Here is a 13,401-nt window from a genome sequence, read left to right as displayed (position 1 = left end):
CTTTAATGTCTCCAACCATATATATTTAGTGGAGTACTTTCATTTGGCGGATACAGTTTGGGCAGTTAGGGCCTGAAATGGTTACAATCCAGCTTTTGTGATAACTGGCCAAAAACAGTAAGTCAGTGTCAATAAGTCTGGAAGTACATTTGGAAAATGCATAGTGTCGGACACCCAGAGTCTACTAATTTTCCACATCTGGCGATGTTTCACTTGATAGTCAACCACATAAAACCCCCGTTTACGCATTGACAATGAAACTCTTTAGCTGAATTCAAGTAAAAGTTGTCCCGCTTCCGGAAATAAATCCAGTATTCATGCATTATTAATAACAAACATGCATTATGAGGACGAATTAGGATTAATAAAAAACATAGATATGATCCTCGAAGAGATAAATTAAAAAAAAAAAAAAACCCCAAAAAACTTAAGAGTGTTGGATGTTGAACAGGCAATGCAGATAGATTTTTCTGAACTGAATCACAATTCTTAAATTCATTTCATTGGCATAGACATCTCGTTTTAAAGATCGGATAATGTAAACAATGACTTAAATATTCTTAAACAACCCATTCAGACTAATGTAATATTATGAATGATAGAAATTTTTATATAAAAAAAAACAAAACAAGATCGATATGTGGTCACCACTGGTATGACAATCTGAACATGTACGCAATATCACAACATAAAGGGCCAGCTAAAATGTGTGTGTGTGAGAGAGAAATGGGGTTTAACGTAAACTCGACACAAAACGGGTCATTTCGGTACTAACATATGGTTCAATTTTATTTCAATAATTCGCTTGCGCGTAGAGGTCTTTAGCAGTAGGAGGAAACCGGACGATCCGGAGAGAAACCCACGAGGTTGGACAGGCGATCCTACTCCTTGTTACGTACAGCCGGGGAATCGAAACCACGACATTGACAGACCTTATGATACAACGCGCACGTTTAACCATTCGACCCCCCACCCTCCCTCCCCAGCTAAAAGTGTAAAAATCTTTCAAAATTTTCAAAATCTGGATACACGAACTACAATTTGCATGGGTGTCCCTGTATGGTCATTTATTAAAAAAAACTGTTAGCCATTTGAATCTTCAGTTAGGAGAGTTTGGTGTGACTTTATCGCTAAGAATGATATTTCACCACCATCATTGATTTTCCAATGGCTAATGTGATTTGTCAAAGTTTTAGTCCTTAAAAGCGTATTTGTACCAATTTTGGTCATACGAAATGATATATATCTACTATATATTCGTTAAAATTAACTACATGTCCTTTACGCATGGCCGCCTTCCTTGAATGAAGCCCGGAGAAACACCAACGCAGCTATCAAATGTTGTTAAATATACAATATAGGATGGGAATGTTTGCATGTCCATCGATTAATTTTAGTCCAGAAACAGGCCGGCAAACCTAGAAATACAGTTTTTGTATGGTTTCTATATGTTATGATACGCCAAAATATCCAAGGTAGCCACCATGAGTCATGTTCTGATTATCATGTCATGCTGAATTGTCGCATGGGCGATCGTGATGACCTCCATTCAACAGGGGTTTGTTTGAAAAGTCACAATTGTTAATTCAGCATGATGTGTGTTGTAATGCCCAGGAGTAGTAGGACTGGTTGAGTTCGGTAATGCCTGGATTAATCGGTCAGGAGGATTTACCCAATACTACAACTATATTACCCAATACTACCACCATAAGTCTTGTGAGACAATACTTCAATAATATCAATAACACTGCACTAACACGCGGAAGTTTGCAAAATAATGTACAGCAACTGAGATGGTCGTTGTATGGTCTGACTTTCCCAATGCATTCGAAGTCAAATCCATGGCCTTTCTCGGCCTATGACATTTTCTGAATAACCAGGTAATCTTAAAGATACATTCTCGGTACAAACTGGATGATTTAAAGGTATATATGGACTAAAAACATATTCAAACTAATTAATTTGTCATAATTTTGCTTCAAATCCTTCTCAAACATTGTAATTGCGAAGGAATGCCCTGCTATAAAAATTCGATCAAACTAGGTCATGTTTACGTCATGTGACTTACCTCTCTTGGAAGTCGGAGGAGAATTCATTGTATACATAAGACGATGTTGTCTTTAATCGCTTACTATTTATTACAAATATCGAATCCTAATTAAATTCTCGGATTATCCACTACCCGCGTCTTTTTCCGTCATTTTTATCTCAGAAAGTGTTGTACGTCTAACTCTTCATAAAGTTTACCAATTTGTACATCAAGCGCTCAATGTTCGCGTGTGACCTTTGACATCACGCGTGCAGAAATTCCTAATCGTCGGGCTGTTGATTACATTTTTGTCCTGTATACGCTCCATGAGTGTTTTTCGGGGAATCCAGTATTTTTCTAGTAAGATTGGATATCTCTACTTTCTATATATACCAAAATTGCCATACTTTTATTGGAAATAACCACCTGATAAATACTTTTCTGGGAACCTAACTTTAATCTTGGTAACCATAAAGAGTCAGAGATATCAAAAGCATCCGATTCAAATCTTTAAGGGGTTGACCTTTTACTAGCCTTGGGTAAAGGAATCAATAGGCAGTGACGCCATGTAATATTAAGCCTTACGAATAAAAAATCGAAATCGAAAGTTACGCCCCCCTCAACCCATCCACCAAAAAACTTTTTACAGTTGTGCAAAAAGAACAAAAAAGAAACTACACTGCAGATACTTGTCTATTGAACCTTTAAGTTAATTTTATATATTTTATATAAACGTTTTCTTGCTTAGAGATGAAATAAAATATGTTATTCACGACAAAACGACAAATGTTCTATTTATTTTATGATTTGACAATCATTTTAGGTAAAAACAACTAGCCAGTGGAATAACACTTTTATTTCACTGATAAAACGCGGTATTCCACTGCTGATCATAAAATAAAGAAGTATATTTAAGCTCATTTCTTTCATTGTCAAACAAATTCCATTCCATAAAATAGTGCTGCGCGTTTTCGGATGACGCGCCACAAGAACATTTAGAATTTTCCATTAAGTTTATCCGTTACAGAGCTGAGATGAGGGAACTGCACCCATCACGAAGTTTGGTGTGTAAAATAATCAATTTTCTATTACCACTTGCGTAATAATTCGGAACTTTAAGAATATAATCATTGGAATGTCTTAACAAATGTTGTAGTCCATGGATTTAACATTGAAATCAGCGACCTAGTTTGTGTCGAGAGGACGTTAAATCCCATTTCTCTCTTTCTCTCTCAGTTATTAATATATCGTCATTATTTTTAAAAACAACGATAAAATAGTTAAGTACAGTGTGAGTTGCTATGTAGCAGTCCGGGCTGGATAGGTGTGTCGGATGAAACGACCCTGTCATATTTATTTCCAGGGTGATCATTTCAGGGCACTAACTGATTTAAGACCTTCCTAACTAGCCGTTTCGAATCCCCGGCTGTACGTGACAAGGAATAGGGTCGCCTGTCCAACCTCGTGGGTTTTCTCCGGGTCCTACGGTTTCCTCCCACTGCTAAAGACCCCTACGCGCAAACCATATGTTAGTCCCGAAGTGACCTAGTTTGTGTCGAGTGGACGTTAAACCCCATTTCTCTCTCTGTCTCCTAACTAGCGCGGTTGGTGCAGAAAAGTTAATCCAAATTCCCAAAGCCAATGGAGGCAGACCACCATTAAATTTCACTGTCTCGGTTCGTCTATTTATAGCAACCCTCTCTCTCTCTCTCTCTCTCTCTCTCTCTCTTTTCTCCCCTTTTGCATGCCCATTGAATTAACGTTTTCTGCCAGGTTTCGGTAAATATTCATGATTTTGAGGCGGAAGGATAACTGGGTTATTAGGTTGGCTACGGCGATATGTACGGCAACTAGTTACATGTTTTTAGTATGCTTCTTCAAGTTTGTGTATCTCAAAATTTTGGTGGTCAACCCCATACAAATTTTAGTGCAAAGACATGACCATTTGTTCCTCTGTTTGTAGTGAAAAGCATTCAGCCCAACGAAAATTTGTGGAAAAGTTGGAGGTGGGCAAAGAGGCAGAATTAACATTGACTCAATGGGGAAATTAATGGTGGTCTGCCTCCCAGTAAAGGCAAACTTATCGCTGCTGCAGTTATCTCCCTTGGTATATAATCACAAATTGGGTGAATCATGGGCTATAGGGGTACAGCTACATATTTTAATACAGATAACAAACTTAAAGGAAAGATTCGTCTAAATATTTAGCAGTAATTGTGCTTAAATTTTGTTAATAAGTTATAAATAAATTTTTCGATCCACCCTGGCGAAGAATTTCTGGGCTCCGAGTTGTTCAAAGAAGTATAGTACGGATTTCAATTCTAGGTGGTGATTAGGCGCTGTGAGATGTGTGTGTGTGTGTGTGGGTGTGTGTGTCGAGGGGGGGGGGCGGTATTTTCTACAGTTATGAATGTATGTCCGTTTTACCTTTATTACATTTCTGCAGGCCCAACTACAGTTAAGCATATAGTCCTACCATAAACCGAAGCGTTAAAATCTGGCTTTCCTAGAAATTTTAAAACGGAACAGATTTGAAGTCTTAACTTTCTGAAGGCGGGGCTAAATATAACAGCCAATCAATCAAGATATGACCTATCCGATTTCGTTAGAAAAAAGCACTGCTTGGTTAACTAGCTCTAAAGACAATATTTGCAGATAAACGAAGGTCGTGTCACTACACTGGACCGGGTTTATTAATCCTAATTGTATATAATTAACTTATTTTTGAGATGTTACATGGATAAATAACGAAATTAAGTTTGCCAGGTGAAACGAAAAGCATCCAATCTAGTTAAAAACAAACAAATATATCTTGACGTTTTTAGCTACGTTTTCGTCACTAGGGAAATCATGTAGTGAGGAATATACAACATGCTCTATTTGTCTGAGCCATTTGGTTTCCAGAGGACGGTAAACTATTCGTTTGCTGAAATGGTGCCTCTTGGCATTATTATTATTTTTTTTATCATGATAGACCTTTTATGAAAGTGATCTTCTTTTCGGATCAATAGATACACGGTCGTGTCCTGTCGTGGCAACCATTCCGAAGTTATTTCTGTTATAATGACATCACCCAGAATAACATATTTAACTGAACAGATCGACATGGCCAGCCATTGTATATGCATATAATAATTATGGATTGAGAACAAAGGTAGGCTTTTTGGAAGTTTTTTTCGTTGTTTATTTTCAAAAGAGTTTATATATTTACAAAAGAAAAATATAATGAGACATTGTTGGACGTGTTTTGTTTAATGATAGAGCTTACGAAAATGACCAATAGTTTAAAAAGTGCTTAGCTCTATTTTGTATTTTGCCTAAGGTAAGTGTTTATTGTTTAACTATTCAAATACAAGGGACGGGGGGGGGGGGGGGCACGGTAGCCAAGTGAGTAGGACGTTGGTTCGTTAACCTAAAGGGCTCATGTTCGATCCCGGCATTTGCCGAGGAAGTTCACCTGGATTTTCTGGCGTGGCCCCCACCATTGTCAGTGGTATAAGACAAGGGACAATGTATAGTTGTTCGGATGGGACGAAAAACTGAGGTCTCGTATACATATTATTGACGTGCACGTAAAAGAACCCTTGACAGTTGAAATTAGCCGTTAAACCCCATTTCATTTCATTAAAATGCAATTTAGACGTCTTTTATTTTTAAAGTTCATGTTTAACACATAAACTCGTTCCGAAGTGAACAAATCAAAATGTAAAAATAAATTATTTAAGAGCTGACAGTTCTCGCTATAATAGTTAAAATCTAGATAATGAAAATGACATATATTGAAAATTTCAGTCAAATTACTTCATTTTAGTCAATAGGCAGATTTAACTCTTGCATAAATCGTCTTTAATGATCATCGAATGGCTACATGATATTGTTATAGTTTCTACAATATTGTTCTACTAATTTTCTGTATAAAAAATGTTTGATGATATTTTGCAGATGAAAAATGAATCGTCCAGCACTGATTACTATTGTCTCAATGGCAAACATTCTAGTTATTCCTGCCTTGTTTTTGAAAGTACCATTGGGATCGCCATATATACATTTTACTCAAGTACTTAACCAAACATCTTGGATATTTTTTGTCAAGTCGTGTCGAAACGCTAAAATAGGGTTGTTTCAAAATGACAGTCAATCGAGCGTTGTGTACGAAGTTGTGCTAGGTGCCGGAACAAATAAATATTCTGTATTACGGAGTAATATAAATAAAGATCAACTTAAATCCAAACAGGGACCGGTATTAGACTGTGATAAATTCCTTCCTTTCTGGATCGACTGGGGTAATTCTGGTATAGCTATCGGACAAGGAACTTTTGTGGGTATGAATCAAATGATGGTACATTCAAATCCTGTTCAGAAGATTCCGGGATATTTAGCTATTGCAACGTATGCTAACACGGCCACTGGATTATGGATGCTACAATCATCATGTGCCGTAAAATAAATAAAGATCAATTTAAAAATCCCTTTAAGACTAACCGGAGTAATTCTGGCGTATCTGCCTGACAAGGGACATTTGTGGGCATGGATCAATGTATTAATATTGCTCTAATTTTTGCTCTTGAAATTAATCGTGGCAGTATATTTCATTAATTAATATCTTTGGCAAGTTGGTAGATTCACATATATGTAGAATTGTTCTTAAATCAACTTAGTGTGAGAATAACAGGAAAGAGGGTCTAAGTTCAAGGATAGATTGTGTCAATAAAATACCACGAGATTACACGCGTGTGGAAATATACTAATTTCGTCATTTGGCTGAATTTAACCAATCATATCAGAAATTGCACAGGTTCAAGGCTATAAATAGGCTTTTCTGTGCATGATATCCATGAGCCCTATAAAAGAAATTATAATAAACTTGTAAGTCAGACTTTCATTAGTTTCCGGAGAGTTTACCATCTGAGTTCCTAGACAGCAGCTTGATTCCAGAAGGGGAAAGATGTAGCAATTTCTATCAGCAGACTCGCCCATATCGAGTCTGGCTGGCTAGGGTTTGAGAATGACTTTAGTATTGTAATCTATACCATGCTTATATGTATCCAGCTTGATATATAAAATGTAAAAACGAACAGTTGCATTGTTATAACTACTGAGAAGACAAACGTCTTAAGAAAACAGTAAGAAGAAAATACACAATTTGAAGGGGGAGCAAAGACAGCTAGGGACAAATTCTAGACGATCACAAGGCTTCTAAGATATACTCAGCCAAATTAAAAACTTGACACTGATGAATTTCAACAATTTTTTTTAAGTGTTTCTAAAGATGAAAAGATGAAAAACCTGAAAAACACGTGCAAACACAAACTCGTGAGGTCAATCGATGCAAGTTTGCTTAAACTGAACACGCACACGTAACTTGAACTGGAAAAACAAATTAAAATTGTTATTTTCATCTTTGTTAGAAAATGCCGCGCCTTTCAAATGTAGAACGTCTACGTGCTATAGGTAGGCTCTATGCTGGTCAGTCTGTGGTCACTGTTGCAAGAGCCTTTTTAAAGGAATTGTTCACGCCAGACAATAATTGATCTTAGAATGAGAGTGCTTCAAACTGAAACTATTGCCGACCGCCCAAGGGCGCGATCGCCACGTGTGACGTCACTCCAGGAAGATCAAGCAATACGATTACGTCATCTTAGAAACAGGTTTGTCACTGCAACCTCCACAAGTAGAGAGATGTTTGGTGGAAGGGTAACTGCACAAACTGTTCAAAAACGCTTGCAGACTGCTGGTCTTCGAGCTCGGACCAATGTTGACACCTCTTCATCGCCGTAACCGACTTGTGTGGGCCACAAGACACATAAGACTTACTCAAAGACAGTGGAATTCGGTTGTCTTTAATGACGAATCTCGATTCACTTTGAGATTTGCCGATGGCAGGGTCCGAGTGTACCGTAGACGAGGTGAACGTTACGCTCAAGTATGCGTCAGAGAAGTTGACCGATTTGGTGGCGGCAGCGTCATGGTTTGGGGTTCTTTTTGTGCACATGGACATTCTCCTCTTGTTGTTGTCCAATGGAACTTAAATGCTGTCCAGTACAGGGATCAGATTTTACAACCTGTTCTTCTTCCGTTTATGCAGAGACATGGGCCTGGACTAACGTTTCAACAAGACAATGCTCGACCCCATACAACAATTGCTACCCAGAATTTTTTAAGAAATGCCGGTGTCCAAGTCCTGGATTGGCCGTCGCTTAGCCCCGACCTTAATCCTATTGAACACATCTGGGACGAACTGGGTCGACGTGTTCGTCAGCAAGTGAATCCACCACTGACGTTGCAGGACCTTCAACATGCTCTTGCTGAACAGTGGCGACGTCTTCCTCGGGTAGTGTTTACTAATGTTCTGAGATCCACGAGAAGACGTTGTGTGGCAGTACGAGACGCTAGAGGAGGCCACAACCGTTACTAAACACTTTATTCCGATTTCATTTTGGGGGGTACTGTGACATCACGAACGTTATCAATGTCAAGGACTTTCGGCGAGACGTATTCTTGCTTTCTGTTGATGTCAAGGTCGTCTGTGCACAACATAGCACTAAAATAGTTGCCTTAAACCAAATATTAAAAATCTAGTCCCAAAAATCCCGAGTGTCAAGTTTTTAATTTGGCTGAGTATATGTAGTATAAAAAGATGCATGGGTCGTACGTAGGATGTGGCGACCGATTTTAGTAAGTGTCCGCTCTCCACGTCGGACAGACGACGCATGGTGCTACATCAAATGGTGGTGTATCCATATCAGAAGATTCCGTTGTATTTAGCTATAATTTAACGTTGCGACCCATGGATGTTACAATCATAATGTGCTATAAACGCATATAATCGCTTAACATTTGATAGACAATACCTTTGAATATGATGCATATGTTATGAATGTCGTCTTGTTCCCACTACAAATAGGGTCGTGTAAAAGTGGGGATTGTAATTATCGAAACACCACACACAGGTCATATGTGAATGTCAGACTCTCATTTTAGGACATATTCAATCGACAACTTAATTGTCCATGGAATTTACAAATATGTTAAACAGATTTCAAATATAAAGTGGCACCAGATTCACAAAAACTGAAATATTTTAAGAATACCGCCCATTGACTGTCAGGAGTTTGTGCATTAGTGGCCTGAGAAAGGGGCAGGCATACATAAAGAGACACAAGTAGAAGCTAATAGTGGTCATCAGACCGATGGTTAAAATACAAAATATATACTAATATTTATGACTGTCGTCTGTTCAGCCCGTCTTCATTAGTCCAGTCGGAGCAGAATAGTAGGGCGTTAAACCCCATTTCATTTGTCTGTTCAAGGCTATAGCGGCTACACTCGGGCTGTTCTGGGTCTGAAATTTACTGTATAGGAGTTGCTCGGACCATGGAGTAATAATATAGTCCTGGTGGCATTGGCCTATCGCGCCCGGTTTCGAAGTTATAGTCAACGCCTGGTCATCCACTAGTAACTCTAATGAGGAGTGCTCCAGTAAAACAGTACGTACAGCGACTCCTGCGTACGAGACACCCATTTACCTGAGGATAAATGGAAAGACCCTTGATGATAATGTTTACGTAATTAAAGGCAGAGATGCGACAGGGACAAATATAAATTAGTTGATCTTTCATCAACCGTGGAATATTTATATCTTGTAACGTTATATTGAAGAATCAATAGTGTTAATTTATGCCACTGTTAATATGAACTCTATTTGAAACCGCAAACCTTTTATGAGTTTCCTTTTGTTTTTATTTATAAAGACTGTAGTCGCTCGCATCACCAAGTTTACTTTGAAACCGTAATTACATTAGTTCGGTATATTATTATAGCAAAAAATACAAGTAATTAAATAGTAATGAAATAATACAATGTAAATAATACAATGTAAAATGAAATAATACAATGTAAAATGGATCTTCATCCATTATTTGTCTCATACGTCAAGGGAATTTAATCTCCGAAAACTCACCGACAATATTAAGGAAATTGCTGTTTCAAAGTATAGTGTAGGTTGGGGTTAAACAAAGACAAATCGATATACGTTCATCATACAGGGACGGGCTGGGAAGTACCTTGTGCGTATAGTATGCTTAATTTGTGCATAAGCTAGAAATATCAGGTGCTATCCCTAGAAAGCAACATTAACAAAGAGTTTTTAAAGAAATGAAATAAAATGGGGTTTAACGTCCTACTGTTCGAATTTTTAACGAGGGGACCCATTACGATACCAGACTCTGAGCCCGCCCCTAGTTTCAAAATCCATTTTCGATACTCTTTTCTGGGATTATCCATACCCGTGTCGAATGTAGTTTTTAATAGTCAAAATGTACTCGAAAGTTCATTCGATCAGGGTGTTGACTGAGAAAGTCAGAAGTAAAATAAAATAAAACCAAGTACGAACAATCCAAACCATTAGACAAAATGACCTCTCTATGTGGCGTGAAGAAAGCACAAATATGACTGTCACCATACCGACATGACTATGGTGGTTGAACTTTTACAGGCCTATATAGAAACGAATGAAAGGCACGAGGTCATATTGCTCCTGCTAATACCAAAATATCGACGTGGGAACGCGAGGCGACAAATGAGTGGCTTTTAAGTCAGTATCAAAACCATTCGAAGAGCTAGAGTTGGAGTCGCGAGGAGACATTGTGGCGTACATGCTGATGCCTCAGGGTATGTTTGCAGAGCTTTTGTTCCGTGGTTACGAAGGGTCCAAAAGCAGCCGTCAACTTGAGCCCAGACTGAAAATGGCTATTACCACCCGAGTCCTGGCTACAGGGAATAGTTACAAGTCACTTGAGTTTTCATTCCGTGGGCCATCAAATACCATTTGCATGTTTGTGCCTGGGGCGTGTTGTGCTATATACGCGGGGAATACAGAGATAAACTATTTAGCAATCATTATATGGCTCGAGATTGCAGCTAAGTTTTCCACACGCTGGAACTATCACTATTGTGTAGGAGCCATTCACGGAAAACATATCTGTATTAAGAAGCCCGAGAAGAGTAGGTCGATCAGAATACTACAATTTCAAAGGATTCTTGGTTGGGACTTGTAAATGCCCAGTACAAGTTTTTGTTGACGAGTGTTTGTGCCAATGGGTCGGCGTCGGACTGTGGGTTCTTCAACAGATGTTGGAAAATGACGAGCCTGGTCTTCCTCTTCCAGAACCATTGCCATTTGACTGTTCCCTCTCTGAAGGAGCAGTCGACTTACACTCTTTGTCCCATGTTTTAAACTAAATGAAAATATTCAATTTCTTTGTCGATATGCCAGAGGCAGAACAGTAAGGTGCACTACTGGCTTGCGTTTCACGTTCGTCATGAGCAATCGGCACGTGCATTTAAGTGCGGGCCGTACTTCTGGTGCAAGAAATTGAGTAATTTTAAGTCACGCGTACTTCACAAGCACTGTGACGCACTGAGCACGTACCCCAGACTTAGGCTTTCCACGGAATTACGACGAAATTTTTCCCATGCTTTGAATAAGTCAGATGTGCAACGTGTACGTGATAAGTACTGTGCCCGTACTATTTACAAAACTTTTACCAGGTATCTTGCGGCGGGACTGCGAGCTACCAATCCCTACGACCCGTGCGTGTCCAAAACACGTACGGCGGGTTGTGAACTAGGTTGTAGCATATAGGCTACTATGGGCAGTCTACGGATGAAATTTAAGTAAAACAGTGCGTGAGACTTACGCGTCACGTGCGCGTGTTCGGCACCGTAGAAGATCGCAGAGGAAACCTTTTGTCCTGCACATGCAAATTCTACGGGTCTTGCGAAACAATATAGAGTACGTCTGCATCCAGTCAGGAGCACGGCTAGTACGGAATTTGCGAAGACGCACAGTCTTTGTACGTGTTACGTGTATTAGACCTACTGCAGTAGTACTCCGGGTGTACTTTCATTTCGGTCCTTAAAACAGAAGTATTACCTCTGCTAGATATCACAATCGATTGAAAAAGCTAGAGAGGAAGTCGCGACGAGACTTTTTTGCATACCTGTGGATGCCTCCTGACATGTTTACATTGCTGGGGGTCCAAGAATCTGCTGTAAATTTTAGCCAGGACTGAAACTGGCTAATTTATCATCCGATTCCTGGCTACAGGGAATAGTTACAAGTCACTTGAGTGCTATATACGATGAATACAGAGATGAACTATTTAGCATTCCTGAGACTGTCCACATATGGCTCCAGGTGGCAGTTAAGTTTTCCACACGCTGGAACTATCGCCCCTGTGTAGGAGCCATTGACGGAAAACACACCCGTATTAAGAAAACTGAGAAGAGTGGGTTGGAGTACTACAACTACAAAGGGTTCTTTTCCATAATAGAATTGGGCCGTGTAGATGCCCAATACAGGTTCTTGTGGATGACTGTTGGTGCCAATGCGTCGGGGTAGGACTGTGGGGTCTTCAATAGATCAATCCTTTGTTGTGCATTCCTCCGGGACCATTGCCATGCGTCTTGGTTGGAGATGACGCCTTCCCATTGCGAACTTGGATGATGAAGTACTACAGCCTTCGTGGGATGACAACGTATTTTCAACTACCTCACATTCCATACATGCAGTGTTGTTGAGAATGCATTTACATTCCGGAACACAGTTGGAGATGCCTCCTGACGATACTGGATGTTCCCTCTGGGGGAGCAGTCGACTTACTCTTTGAACCCTTCTTCTTTGGTTCCATATTTTAAACTAAATGAAAGTATTCAATTTCTTTGGTCGATATGCCGGAACCAAAATACCAATACGCACTACTTCGAAACAAGTGCGGGCCGTACTTCTGATGCACGAAATTGGTTAATTTTCAGTCACACGTACTCTACAAGCACTGTGACCGTACTATTTACAAAACTTTCACCCGGTTTCTTGTGGCCGGTCTGCGAGTTACCAAACCCTACGACCCGTGCGTGTCAAAAACACATACGGCAGGTTGTGAGCTCGGCTTTAATTCCTACCGCAAGCAGAATATTTGTCTTATTTTCTTACATCCATGTTTTATTTACAATTACATTATTAACACTAAATATTTTGGTTTAATTACATTTTAGTAATTGCCTGTTTCATTTGCTTTTTTCTACGTTATTCAACTTCCTTATATGCCTTGTTCTCATTTATGACTGGAACATTTCTGAAGAGTCTAAAATCAATATCATACTGTAAGAAACAAGGTGACTATCGTTATTTGCAAACCAAAAAAACCCAACCCCAAACCCTCCAGCTCCAATTAAGTTGTTCAAACCTATTCATTTATTATGACAGAATATGGAACTTGCTTCCTAAGTGTATTATCGATCGGAGACCAAAGAGATACCTCAGGAGTTATTTTGGCTCCATCTGCGTCAATATTAAATTTTATAGAGTAGTA

This window comes from Patella vulgata, chromosome 8 (assembly GCF_932274485.2).
Source record: "Patella vulgata chromosome 8, xgPatVulg1.2, whole genome shotgun sequence".
Classification (NCBI taxonomy): domain Eukaryota; kingdom Metazoa; phylum Mollusca; class Gastropoda; family Patellidae; genus Patella; species Patella vulgata.
This window is presented reverse-complemented; position numbering follows the sequence as displayed.